Raw genomic sequence first — 14,482 nt, 5'->3', positions numbered from 1 at the left:
TTGAAGAGTGTCATGACTTCTACAGAAAGCCATGAATTTGGTCTCCCCCAGGCCTTTTCAATATGACTGACAAGCAGGTCACATTTTGATACTTTTTTTTTTTTCATTTTTAAATCCTTTTCTGCTTTTTATGCTGGTTTGTTATTTGGCATCAACCAATTTCTTACACATAACTCTTCAAATAGGAAACTTTCACCTTTGACAGTGACAAAAGAAGTAGATTGACCAATTTCGATCCATATGTAAGGGTGTTTGAAATTCAGATGACTATGCCTATGACTGTTGATGGCAGTAGCAGAATTCTGACAATGGCATTTTGCAATGATTAACAACAGTACTGAAAATATTTACTACAGAGAAAGTCAAGGGTAAGTTTGTCACATTCTTTGAGAAAGGAGGAGTAGAGGAGAAAAGATCATGCAATAAATATTATCATAAATATCTTCTGAAACTACCCAGTTAATAAAGATATAAAAACTGTGTTCAAGCCTAAAGATGCCTTTGTGCTACATTCAGTACACATATTTTTAAAAGAAGGTCATCCCATAATCTTGGAAATGGAGGTATCATTTGTGAATATTTGATTTATTGGGGAAAAAAATAAGATTAGACTCAGACACTTAGATCAGCTAAGATGATGAGATCAGTACCAGCATTTCACATGCTTAAGTAAATTTGTTTTGAAAATATGAGATGACAAAAAAGGTTGAAATTGATACATTGAATTTTTATGGGCTGTTCTACGACAATTAAGCACTTAGAAATGAGCTAAAATGAAATATGTTCCTCTTCTTCTTTATAAAGAAAGCTCACCTCAAAGAGCCCTAAGGAAGACCATGCCTGAAACTGGAGGGATGTTGATTTAGTCTGAAAAGAAGACTCATAAATTCTCAATGAATAAGAACAGATTAGGGTTGTGCCAGAAAATATTTATGAATTAGTCCAGAGGCACAGGCAAAGAGATGAAGGGAAGGGCACTCATGGAAACACTCATGTGAAGTTTTATCTTCTAGGTATCTTCTAGGAGAATTTACTACCTTATGTTTTGAAGCCTCTTCAGATTAATGCAAATTAACCGTGTCAGAAAGGTACACTGCTAGTTCCTCAAAGTTTCATGATTTCTTTATAGGTGACTCTTCTCGTCAAATAACTACAAAGAATCATAGAATCATGGAATTGTTAGGGTTGGAAGGGACATCAAGGATCATCTAGTTCCAACCCTCCTGCCATGGGCAAGGACACCTCACCCTTGATCAGGTTGTCCAGAGCCACATCCAGCCTGGCCTTAAAAGCCTCCAGGGATGGGGCTTCTACCACCTCCATGGGCAACCTGTTCCAGTGTCTCATCACCCTCACGGGGAAGAATTTCTTCCTAACATCCAATCTGAATCTACCCATTTCTAGTTTTGTTCCTTTCCCCCTAGTCCTATCATTACCTGACACCATAAAAAGTCCCTCCCCAGCTTTCTTGTAGGCCCCCTTAAAATACTGGAAGGGCACAATAAGGTCTCCTCGGAGCCTTCTCTTCTCCAGACTAAATAGCCTCAACTCTCTCAGTCTGTCTCCATAGGTGAGGTGCTCCAGCCCTCTTATCATCCTCGTGGCCCTTCTCTGGACATGTTCCAGCAGGTCAAGATCCTTCTTGTAATAGGGGCTTCAGAACTGGATGCAGTACTCCAGGTGGGGTCTCACCAGAGTGGAGTAGAGGGGGAGAATCACTTCCCTCGACCTGCTGGCTACACTTCTCTTGATGCAGCCCAGGATGTGATTTGCTTTGTGGGCTGCAAACTATTTCAATGTTTCATGTTGGGATTTGAAAACATCTTGGCATGAAAGGGATGCAGAAGCAGTGTGCATGGGAGAGACATTTAAGAAGGATGAGATACAGTGGCTGCTGGAACTTTGGTATGATCTCATGCAGGGAAATAAAATATCAGATCCTGGAATTGTATTAAATGCAGCTAAAAGGTCTAAGCACAAAGCCACATCTGCTGTGTGAAGAGCATATTTATGCACACGCCCAGGAATACTTTCAGTGAAAATATCAAAGGACATACCTTTAAATATTTTGCTTGGAAGTTATATTATATACATGAGCTAGCAATTTGGTACTATCCAGACTAAAAGAACAGACAGCTGGCTGCAGGAATGCGGCTGAGGGTATCAGTGAAAATACACGAGGTGATAGGGAAACACAAGGGGACAGAAGGTCAATATCCTCTCCCTCTATCACAGGCAAAAGTGAAACTGTTATCCTCAAATCACAGTCCCAGTGTCTATAAACTGATATGACTCAGAGTAAGCAGGACCTCCACCCATTTCCACAGGGAAAGCATCAGGTACATTGATTAAATCGGAATAAATGCTGTGACCATGAAAGATAGCCTACTGTGTATTGTTAGTGAGAAACTAGGAATAAGTGTGGCCTGCAACATTGTGTACTTGAGTTTGGGGAAACAGTCAAAAGAAGGAATTTAGGCACTTATCACCCATCCATCCCTCCCTTCCTCTCTCCCTCCCTCTCTCCCTCCCTCCCTTCCTCCCTCCCTGCTTTTTAAAGGAGTGCTGTCAAATATTTAAGCCTTAACAGAAAATCCTTGGGAAAGAAGCAGGAGAGAGCCAGCAAATTCTGTAGGCTCATTTACTTAGAGACATTGAATTACAGTTAAGCATGCTTGAAACGAAACAGGGTCATTGAAAGGAGGGTGTGGGACAATGAGATCACAGAATGGAATATGAAACTTCAATCTAGGAAAAGGACATTTTGAAGCAGGCTTCTGATATTTTATGAAAACTGCATTGTTGATAAGAGGGTACTGCAAGAAATATTTTACTTTTAGATGTAACAAATGTAGCATCCAAAACATTTTATAACCAAATTTCTCTAGGATAGTTACCAAATAGATCTGCTTAACTATTTCACTAAGGTGCAGGAGAAGGGGAAAATGAAGAATATATCACTACTGTGTTGTATAAATATAATATACATACTAATTTGCCTATGTCATGTTATTCTGCAAGAGGTATGGAGTTAAATCAGAATAGACTTCTATAGGGAAAATGAAAGGAAATGAAACTATTATGAAGACTAGGAAAAGAATGGCAACCATTTTTCCCAATAAGCATACCAAAAAACCTTCAGAGATATGTAGGTGAAAACTTTTGAATAATGCCATCTGACCTACTGTAATGAAGTTAATGATGTATTTCCTAGGGGCAGAATTTAGGAGTGAAGGGACAACTCACAGATAAAGATTATTTCTGAAGAAGGAAGTGGAACCAAGAAGGTGGTAAGTGAAATAACAAGTGTGTATTTATAGGTAGAGGTGGACCTCATTCCATTCCTGTCCTTAGTTTGTTGCTGTGGTTTGGTTTCTGTGGTGCTCACACATGAATTGTCTGGCTTAGTCACAACCTCACAGACATGCAGCTTCCAGTCTGAAAGGAAAGGCCCTGAGAGAGCAGCAGCATTGCACGTCTGCTTCTGCACAGATCTGGGTGCAACTGGGCAAAAAGAAGCCCATGCATGCTTGCAAACAAAGAATACATTTAGGAAAAAACACAGGCAAGCTTGTTATTTCAGACCTATTCTGTGCACAGTTTGTATTTGGCTAAATACACAATGCTCTTGTTTTAAAGAACCTGTTATGGGATTAGTTTAATTAATGGAGGTCCAGTGAGAAGTTCTCTACAGTAGCCTCTAAGATCTGGGACTGTCTGTATTGCAGAGATGGGAAAACTGCAATGTGAAATCCAGCCTGAGTATGGTAAAAGAAAATGTTTCTCTCTTGTAAGAGTGTAAGCCTTATGACCTGAATATAAGGTGAAAAACAACTTACAAAAGAATATATACCACAACTTGTCCTGTAACCATAGTAGGAGGCAGCCCATCCCCTGGTGGGCATCAAGATGAGGTGGGCATCAAGTGACACATGGCTTCATTAGAAGGAACCTGGACTGCACCAAGGGTGGCTTGGGGAGACAAAGGTAAGATACAGGGTTTGGCCAGGGAGTGGATACATGTTTAAGGGCCTGTTAGATCAGGCACAGGTTTCTCTCAGGCTCTGTCAAGCAAGCAAGCTCATCTCAATGGTAACAGCTAAGGGAGCTGAGATATTTCATGCCAGTTAACTCCTTGAAGTCATCTTAGGTTGCCTTTCAGAGGCAGAAAGCTCATTGCTGGTTTATCAACAAGCAGTGGTTCATCACTGCTTCAAACTCCCCCAGCAAGCACCCTTCTCATTTAACTGTTGCTAGAACACTGTTTTTCATAAGCAAGCCTGGAGATTAATATTTCTTGTTGCAACTATCACTGGACAAACTTCATGAATATGGTCCTACATATGACAAACCTGCTTTCATACCTTGTTTCTGCACCTCAAATATTACAGTGCAAAAGAGAGCTCTCTATGGTTCCCTGGTGTTCTAGAAATTTGGCCACATGAATACAAGTTGACATAGTGCATTAAGAAATACACCTTTCCAGCTAAATAGTTACTTTTATTCTTACCTGGAGGAGGGCATAAGGTTTAGGCACTGTTTAAAACATGGAAACTCTTCCAAAAGTATAGTTAGGTAAATAAAGAAGCTCATGATTAGTTGCCCTATGTAAAAATACTGTGTAAAAACACATCAGTAAAAATATTTAAGAATTATGTTGAAACTTCCTCATAACTGGGATCACACTGGCTACTGTGTGTGATCCTTAAGGGCAAAACTCCCCAGGTCCATGAAGCTCCTGTAAAGGAGCAGGGTGCTTTAACAGTGTAGCACAAAGTGAACCACTTAATGGGTCTTGGATCTATCTAAGGTGAAGTTGGCACATTGAGTTGGATTGTTGTCCAACATTCCTCCTCAAAATCACCTCTCCTGGTATTTATAAAGCATAAGCAGAAAGTATAGTATGAATTATATTTTTCATACTAAATCTTATGTTTTCAGCTACTGTTCCTTGTCAGAGATTTGGGATTACATGCACTGTATTTTGAAGGTTCTAGGTGAGATAGGAACCTTCACTGAAGTGAATTTCTATTCAAAAAATGCCTTTGCAAGAAAAAGCATCTCATTATGCTAAAAAACTGTCACTTTGAACTCTAACACTTTTTTTGAGGAGAAAAAAAGTCTAGAAATAACTCAGGGACAGGGGGTAGCACTACCTCCCCAAAGGCTTCTATCATTTTGTACTACAATGGTCAGATGCATTGATGTGTAGCTGTATCCAAGGATGATGTGGCAGTATTAATCTTAGAAGTCCCTGCTGATTCAATCTCTGACCACAGAGTCTCATATTACTCATTCAAGATGAATAACCTTGTGGCTATTAATAAGACTCAGCCGTATGGAAGTCATGCTTAAACTCTTTGTAATGCTCCATAGTAACTCAGCTGTAGATGTTATTCCAGAAGCAGGTAATATTTCAAAAGTAGGCGTATAGGCAGGGAACAAAATTATCATTTAACATTTGCCTTAGTTACTTTGTCTGATTAGATTACAGACCCTTATAAAATTTCTTCTGTAATGATAAAATTCTACAAATAAGAGGAACCATATGTTTTATCATATGCACAACTAGAAGAAAAATCCCAAACCCTGTACTTCTTCTTCTTCTTTATGACATGCTCTTTTCAAAACCACATTGAATACACCCAATCTAAAGTTCACCTTAACTTTATTACTTCTGCACTCAGAAGCAGTACTGCAGAGTAACTTTTTCCCATTCTGGCACTGCCAGTGGATTCAAAATCAGTACAAATTGCAAAAATGAGGAACCCTGAAAGTTATAACTGAAAAAAAAGCAATTGCCCTACTTCATTAATTCCACCAACCATTCCTGTGTGATTTACACTCATACTTGCACTTTAACTTCCTTTCAGCCCTTAAACTGTTTTGAGGTCTAATTTATATTACTTCACGTATTTCTCTGCTGAAGACAGCAAATAAATCTGCCCCTTGGCTTTCTGATTGCTGGCATTCTTTAGCACATAACAAAGGCTTTTTTCACACTTTGTGTGTGGTGATTTTGCATTGTAGAATATTGCTTTATATTGAAATAACAGTATCAAATTAATTTGATCTGATCCCTGGAGCTGAATTTCAACCACCAGACCACATAGGGAATATATCTTTTATTTATAATTCATTTACTACTAACAATCATAGTGACAATTTCATTAAACGAAATATATCCCAAACCTAAAAGCCCATTAATATGAACTTGTCATTGATGTGACTTTATTAACTTTACTGACTTGTTCTATTTGTTTCCAGAAGATTAACAAAAATATTTTTCAATTTTTTAAAATACATACGTATAGGACTATTTTAAATAGTCCAGAAATAGGTGTTTCAGATAAAGCAAATAAATGAACTGCCTTCTTTTCTGATAATGAGCTTTTGAATGGGCCACTATTCCTTAAAATAGAGAAAATATTAGTAATTTTAAAAGTCAGATCTGCCTGGAATTATTTCTCTGAGGGTTAAAAATAAAACAGACTTTTCAAAACCAAAGGAGGCTGAATAATAATAGAATTCTGAACCTCACAATTTTTTGAATAGTGTAGAGCAGTCCTCCTTTCTTATCAGCTGGGCAGGGATTTCCTGCTACTGAGCACACATTTCTGTCTTAGACAATATAATGGGTATGCATGTTAGCTGCTGTATTTCTCTTACAGTGCACCACAAATAAGCAATAGAAAGCTGTTTTATCTTTCTTTCAAAAGATATTTTCTGCTGTCTGTATTAATTGACATTTCAGATCATGTACTGTCACTTTTACCTTTTGCTAAGGAAAAAGAAAATGAAAAATACATATTACAGCTATTGTTGTTATTAATATAAAGACTGACTTTTCTTACACAGAGATTAATTTAAAAGGACACTAGGTAGCTTGACAGTACTTGGTGGTTATTTTAATTTACTAGACAATTTTGAATGCTATTGGCATGGGGACATGGTCTCAGGCAACAGCTTTTTCCTATTGATCATTATTCTAAATGAAATAAATATTGAAACAAACGCTGAATCTAACTAAAGACTAAATTACTATGGTACATAAATCTCAGGAAATAATTATTGAAAATAAATTTGGTGATACACATAATAAGTGATTGAATATTCAACTGATAAACACCTTTCCTGCTGGATGAAGGGGTAAGGTGCACAAGAATTATTGACTTTAGTTGGAAATTTTAAGGTACCAATATATTGGCTTTGGAGTGTGCATATTATTCCTTTCTACAATTCAGTCATTTCAACTTATTTTAATATTACTCCTATTTCTTTATTTTAAGGCGGTTAAAGACATTCATTAGAAAATTGTGCTTGAGTCAGCCTTACATGTATAAAAATGTGATAACAAATTGAAAATTGAATCTTGTAGATCAGAATTTTTTTTCCTCTTCAGCAAATATCCAAGGCATATTACTGAAAAAAAAAACCTGACAATCAACTAAATTTAGTAACCTACCCAAGTCTAGGTACTTAGAAACACATTGCTCTGCTGAATTCTGTGAATGGTTAGTTAAGATTTTAAGCTGATATATGATTTTAAAAACGAGAATTATCTCCTCCAAATATATGTAAAAGTTAGAATCTGTATGCTCTTCTCCTAAAAGTGACTATACTAGAGCGGTTAATTTTAAATTAGCGCTCTGCAGCCTTGGAGATTAGTAGATAATAAAATGTGCAAATATGTCCTGTACAAATACAATTCAGTTGGGTTGTAAATCACATGGGAAAAAACCCTTTTGGCTCAGACTTGTTTTAGTCTCTATAGTATGCATCAGTCTTATTTCAAATGAGTTTTTCTAAGGCTCTGTGAGTTGGCCACAACTTTTTCACATTTTGTCTTCCATCTGCTGATGGTGTATTGTTTTAGGGACTGTTTCTTTGTGCGTGTATCTTTTATGATAGGCCTTGAATTATGTGGTCAGTATGAGCCAAATACCCACTCTCTCCTTTCTTTTCTTTCTACAGGTGAAAAAGCCTGGGAGAGCAGACAAAATCCACAAAATCATAGAAGATGTGTCTTATGTCTTTCCAGCCTATTTTCAGACCTCACTGTTTGCCAGCTTGAAACAGTGTTTCCAGAAGCAGGTTTCCAAACAAAGAAACTGCTGCCTCTGTATTGCTTCTATGTGCTTGGTCTTCTTTCTACTCTTCTCCATGAAGCCATTTCATCAGCATGTCTGAGAAGAGGGTCTTCCATATATAAAGGCCTTCAATGGCTGTTCTGATTCTCAACGGGATGTGTCAAGATTTTATAGATCAAAAGGCAAAGTTTTCTCCTTTTTTTCTGTAAGGTCTTCATTAAGACTACACCCCTTATGCATTTATCACTTACATGAAAATCTTTTGTGACCAGATATAGCTCATCTTACTAGTTGTTAATGGACTTTAGGTAATCCAGTCCCATGAAATTGCTTATCTTTTATTTTTACAGTTGTATTTTGTTTTGTTGTCCAAGAACTGTGATTTGTTAACCCCTGGCCACAAGATGTTCACCTAGTTGTTCTCTTATGCCCCCTATTCAGCCAGGCAAGGGAAGAAAATATAATGAACATGCTCATGCATGAGATAAGGATAGGGAGATCCCTCACCAGTTATTGTCACAGCAGAACAGGTTTGACTTGGGGAAATTAATTACTGACAAATTGTAACTGAAAGGGATACTTAGAAACAAAATTAAACCCAGTTTTCCACCACCTTCTTCTTTCCAGGCTCATCTTCGCTTATAATTCTTCTACCTCTTCCCCAAGCAGCTTAGACAGTTGGGGAAGAGGAGTTGTGATCAATTCATAACACTTCAGCTCTGCTATTCCTCCTTCTTGTGCTTTTCCCCTGTTCCAGCAGTCCTTCATGGAGTTCTCCAGCATGAGTCATTTCCACAGGGTGCAGTTCTTCAAGAAGTGCTCCAGCATGGATCCTTTCCCTGTGATACAGTACTTCAGGAATGATCTGCTCCAGTGTGGGTCCCTCATGAAGTCACACATCCTGCCAGAAATTTGTTTCTACATGAGCTCCACTCTGTAGGCTGCAGGATGTGCAGGATGTATCTTTGTTTAGGGCCCATCCACCTGCTCTGATATGGGATCCTCCACAGGCCATAGTAACTGCTCCGCTGTTCTTCATGAACTTCAGAGGAAAAACTTGCTTCACCGTGGTCTTCCTATGGGATGCAGGGGAACCTCTGCTTCAGTGCCTGAAGCACCTCCTCCCCATCTTTCTTCACTGACCTTGGTATCTGTAGGGCTGTTTCTCCCACATTATTCTCACTCCTCTTACAGCTGCCACATGGTGTATTTTACATTTTCTTAAATAGGTTGTCATGGGCTCATCTTTAGCCAGTCATGGGTCCATCCTAAAGGTGGTTCTGTTTGACTGGTGCCTTCATAAAGAAGCCACCTTCCCAGCCCCCACTACTTTTGTAACTTTGCCACCTACATCCAATACAATGGTTTTGTAATGAAGTTATGGCTTGGAGTGAATGCATTTGAACACAGAATCATAAAAATCATACAATCTTAGAATGCACTGGTTGGAAGGGACCTCTAGAGGTCACCTAGTCCAACCCCCCTGTAGTAAGCAGGAACATCCCTAACTAGATCAGGTTCCTCAGAGCCACGTCAAGCCTGACCTTGAATGTTTCCAGTGATGAGCACTCCACCATCTCCCTGAGCAACCTGTTCCACCACCCTGATAGTAAATATATAGGGAGAATAAGAAGAATGATAAACATGTGACAGGGTCATGGCAAAAGGATGTCAGTTTATGGTAAAGGCCTAAAAGTGGACAATGGAAATAGAATTTAACTGCTAAGAATTGCTAATTGTTATAATAATAGTAATAATTTTTAATTGTTAATAAAAACTTAGTTGTGAATTTTCTGTGACCATTTGAGCAAGGCAGATCTTTTGGGGATTAGCACATACTTTGTCTTCTGACCATCCTACAGTGATCACAGAGGGTCATATAGGTGAGTGCATGATTTATGAACTCCCTTCTTGATTTCACTACATAAAGGATGAAATTCATTCCTGTGCACATGAGCCATTGTGCTACATAATGAGGACTATGCCATGGGACACCTATCACTCTTACTTCTGGACAGGGGCAAAAGATTCTTTTTAGCATGAAATCAGTATTAAATCCCTGTAGTGTTTAGAATTGCCCTTTTCATATCTTGTATCCTGTTTGCGTTTATATATAGGAAGAAATTCTTCACCATGAGATGAAGCAGTGGAAGAGGTTGCTCAGAGAAGTTGTGGAGGCTTCAAACCTGGAAGTGTTCAGGGACAGGTTGAATGTAGCCTTGAGCAACCTGGCCTAAGAGGAGGTGCCCCTGGCTGTGGCAAGGGGTTTGGAACTATATGATTTTTAAGGTCCCTTCCAACAGAAATGATTCTATGATATTGATTTAGTTCAAAAAGTATGCTAAATTATGGGGAGAAAAATATATTTTGTCCTTTGCTGAACAAAAAGTAAATAAACTTTCTAAGACAATTCCCCTCACAGTATGGCATTAATAAGAAAACATATTGCCTAAGAGTTAATTGTGCTATTTCATATCAATTATTTTGGTCCCAAAAGATTCATAAATATTTTATTTCTGTACTGTAAAACGTTACTTTCCTTTTTTCTCTCACTTCCTTCTCTATACCTTCTCAGTAGCTTTAATAACAAAAAGTATTGAGAATATAAAATCTCTTTCTTGATGCTCATTAGAACAATTGATTGAATAGTAAATATACTAGATAATTCAGTGTTTTGGTATCTTTTTTTATGACTGGATAAGTCATAAACAGGTCACAGGCTTCAGTTTAAGGATATTTGTTTGTAATAAAAGCTCTCTTGCACCTGACTTTGTGCTTTGTAAAAAAAGTGTTTTTCTTCAGGGTACAATTACATCAAGGTGGTGGTTGTTTTTTTTTTTTTTTTTCCCCAAACCAGCAAGAAAGGATAATGGACAAAACTCGAGTTACACCAAATATTTGGTCTAGAGTTTGGCTATGCAATCTATTGGATATTAAGAATAAGAGTTTGAAATCCCATGTGAACAATAGGTTACTATTTTGTGAATGTTTTAAAAGACTCTAATTTAGACTAAACTTCCTTTTTCTTTTTCTTTTCTTTTTTTGGCTCACACTAGAGCCTTAAGACAGGAGAATGAACCATGATGCAACTAATTTTTCTCATTCTGCCAAGAAAAAAGGCAGTGTTTTCCTTAGTGAAGTTTAATATTACTAATGTTTCTTAGACTGTGGAAGGGATTTAAGAAGTGGTACTGGTTTAACATAGCCTGCTTTCACAAGCCAGCCTTGGGTTATCATAAGGACCTTGATGGAAATAATACAATGTACAATTACCTTAGCAGAAAAGCACAGCTAAAGCAGAAGCAGCAGCAGAACCCAGCCATAAAATCGCCACCCCCCACACATACCCAAGTCCACAGCCAGCCCAGCAGGAAACCCCACACTCCAAAACAAGAAACTGCAAGCAACAATGGGAAACAGGAAGCCTCTCATGTTACAATCTGAACTGCAAGCCCCATCATACTTTGCTCCACTCAGCACTTTCATTTAAAAGCTGGTATGACATCTGCATGGTATTGAATACTCATCAGCAGATTTAATTGGATAAATCCATTACAGAAGCTAACTGGGAGTATTATTGTTATTTCTAATTGATTATAACCTTTTTTTCTTTTTCCCTATACCAAAGCTCTCCTTTGTGCTCAACATCCAGCTGCGTGCTCCTGTAGACATGTGCTACTTTGAGGGCTATGCCCTTAAAATTTTTCACAGATTTTGAGCAGAAAGTAGTAAGAATGTATGTAAATCATTACTGGGTATAATAAAGGAAAATAAATATTATTTTAAACTATTCCATTGGAGGGATGTGTCCCATAAGATTTAGTTCTCAAAACAATCTCTAGCAGTCTAGCAGGGTATTGTGCTTCTTTTGCTTCCTTCGCTGGGGAGAGAACAGTCTGCATACTGACCTTGGGCTAAGTCTAACATAATCTCTGCTTCTTTTCTCTCTTTCTTCCCTTTGAATGGGGTAGGGGGGGGGGGGTGGGGTGGCGGGGTGTGGAGAGGAGAAGCAGAGAGACAGCTTTCCTGGCTTTGGCCAGGAAGGTTTTGTGCTGTTTTTGTTGATTGTAAATATCTGTAAATATTGTAAATACTGTATATTTGTATATACTCATTTCATTCCATTGTAGACTGTAGTTTTGCTTGTAAATATAGCTCCATTTGCTTCCAAACTGAACTAGTCTGGTGAAGTTGGGAGGGTATTTCAATCTACCACAAGATGGGTGTTCAGAAATATAGGCCTGGTGAAATATGACAGAATAATGTCAAAAACCACTTACAAGCTAAAGAAAGTGTTGAAATGTACTTTACACTTACCACTGCAGAAAGGAAACAGTGGTGACACTGAAATAATACTTCAGGAACAAATGCTTTTAAGAATGTTGCCCAAAATACCCAATGTCAACCTAGGGAATTGTTGGAAATGAAGAGTGATTTTACTAGCAAGTCCATACAAATAAAACTCTCTATAAAACTGATATTAGGGTCTTTATGGGAAGATTGTTATCTAATGCACTGTAATATTATGCCAATAGAGCTGCCATATATTCTTGTATAAAATTAGACATCTAAAATATTAATAGATTTATATCAAATTGTTTTCATAGTTCCAGTGTTCATCTCAAAGTATTTGGAATAAATGCAAACACTGAAGTGCTTTTAAACAGCTAGATACTATAGCAGCAGTACATACCATTGTTTTAACATTTATTGTTTTATTTAAGCTGCTTGGGAGAGCCATTGATTTACACACTGATAACAGACTGTATGAGTAGTTAGACTGAAGTATATGAGAGAGTGTAAAGTTATCAAACTAGTTTAACAGGCAGCAACTTCATTTCCTGTACAAATGTGAAGGACAGACATTTTAAGAGCTGTATATCTCAGAAGATCTTAATGACCACTCTTAATGACATTTATTAGAGATAAAGCACATGTTTTGTAAGAATTTGCAGAGATTGAAACCAGTTGGAATAGAATAGAATCAAGAAGGTTGGAAGAGACCTCAAGGATCATCGAGTCCAACCTGTCACCCTACACCTCATGCCTATCTAAACCATGGCACCAAGTGCCAGTTAAAAATCAATGTTTTAATAGATGTTCATTTACAGTTACTGTCTGTTAAGTACTTTCTGATTAGAACAAATGAATGAATCTTCACCTGAACAAAACATCGTGTACAGGCTGGGCTGAAACTCTGCTTATGAATCAGTAGACTCTTAGGTTCTTAAACATATGCAATATTAATAATTAGTAAGTAATTTATCAGATTTTAACAATAACCATTCAGTCTTTACTGAGGCACACTAGCTCCAGATGTTACAGAACTAATAATTTTCTTACACAGTGACACTTCTGCAAGGTCTGGGACACGTTGTAGAGAAATGATAGACCATGTCTTCTCTAATAATTAGCCAGGAAAAGGGCATGGTTTAAGTCCCTGCCCGGTCCCACGGTAAAAAACACAGGTTTGTATACAAACTCTAAAGCTTCATCATATTAAAGGTGCAAAGCCATGAATTTGAAGGTATAAAAGGTCTGTTTCATTGCACCTGTCTTTGCCAGTGCTTCCCTTCACAATTCTCTGAGACTAGTCCCTGACCATTACAAAGGTCCCATTGATCTCCTCCTCTGCTGAACACTGGAAACAAGCTGATTCCACACTCCCCCCCCCCCCCCTTTCCTTGATGTTCTCCTGTATTCTATCATTACAGCTTTCATTCTTTCCCTTGCTTACCATGTTCTAACCTTTCTGTGCAATACAGACAAGTGAGATTACCCTGCAGGAAATTAAAAAATGGGCACAGTTTCTGAAAGATACATGACTGTTTCAGGTGGTGACTCATCACATATTACATTAAATATAAAGCATTGTGAAAACTTTACATAGACAGAGTCTGCTGATAGTTGCACACAAGGTAGAGAATCTCTGCTTCTGTATTTATCTGGAATATCTATTTTAAGTTATTTAAATAAGGGTTTGTTTTTAAGCTATCTTCATGAAATACTGTTGTTTGAATAGGCAAATGATTCTCTTTAAACTCTGTATTCCCTCGGATTTGTGTGTATTTTAAGCTAGACTCTTGACAATTCTGAAGTTTAATTTCTTTTCATGCAAATTAAATAGTTGACGCTTAAGAATATGATTTAAATCTAAAGCATTAAGAAAAAAAAAAAAAAGAACAGAACAGTGGGTTTCCTTTTATATGGTGCCCAGCAGTAGAGTGTTCTACTTTCCATTCAGTGCTTGGACTATATCAAATGCAGTTTTAAAAGTGAGGTCATGATGCTGTGACTCAAAATTTGTCAGATGTAAAGCCATAAGGGATTTTTAGAAGATGAAAAGACTAGACTTCTGATGTGACCTGATGCAGCTGAGTAACTCCCAAAGT

This window comes from Indicator indicator, chromosome 1 (genome assembly GCF_027791375.1).
Source record: "Indicator indicator isolate 239-I01 chromosome 1, UM_Iind_1.1, whole genome shotgun sequence".
Lineage (NCBI taxonomy): Eukaryota > Metazoa > Chordata > Aves > Piciformes > Indicatoridae > Indicator > Indicator indicator.
The sequence above is the reverse complement of the archived record's forward strand: the minus strand, read 5'-3'. Positions refer to the sequence as shown.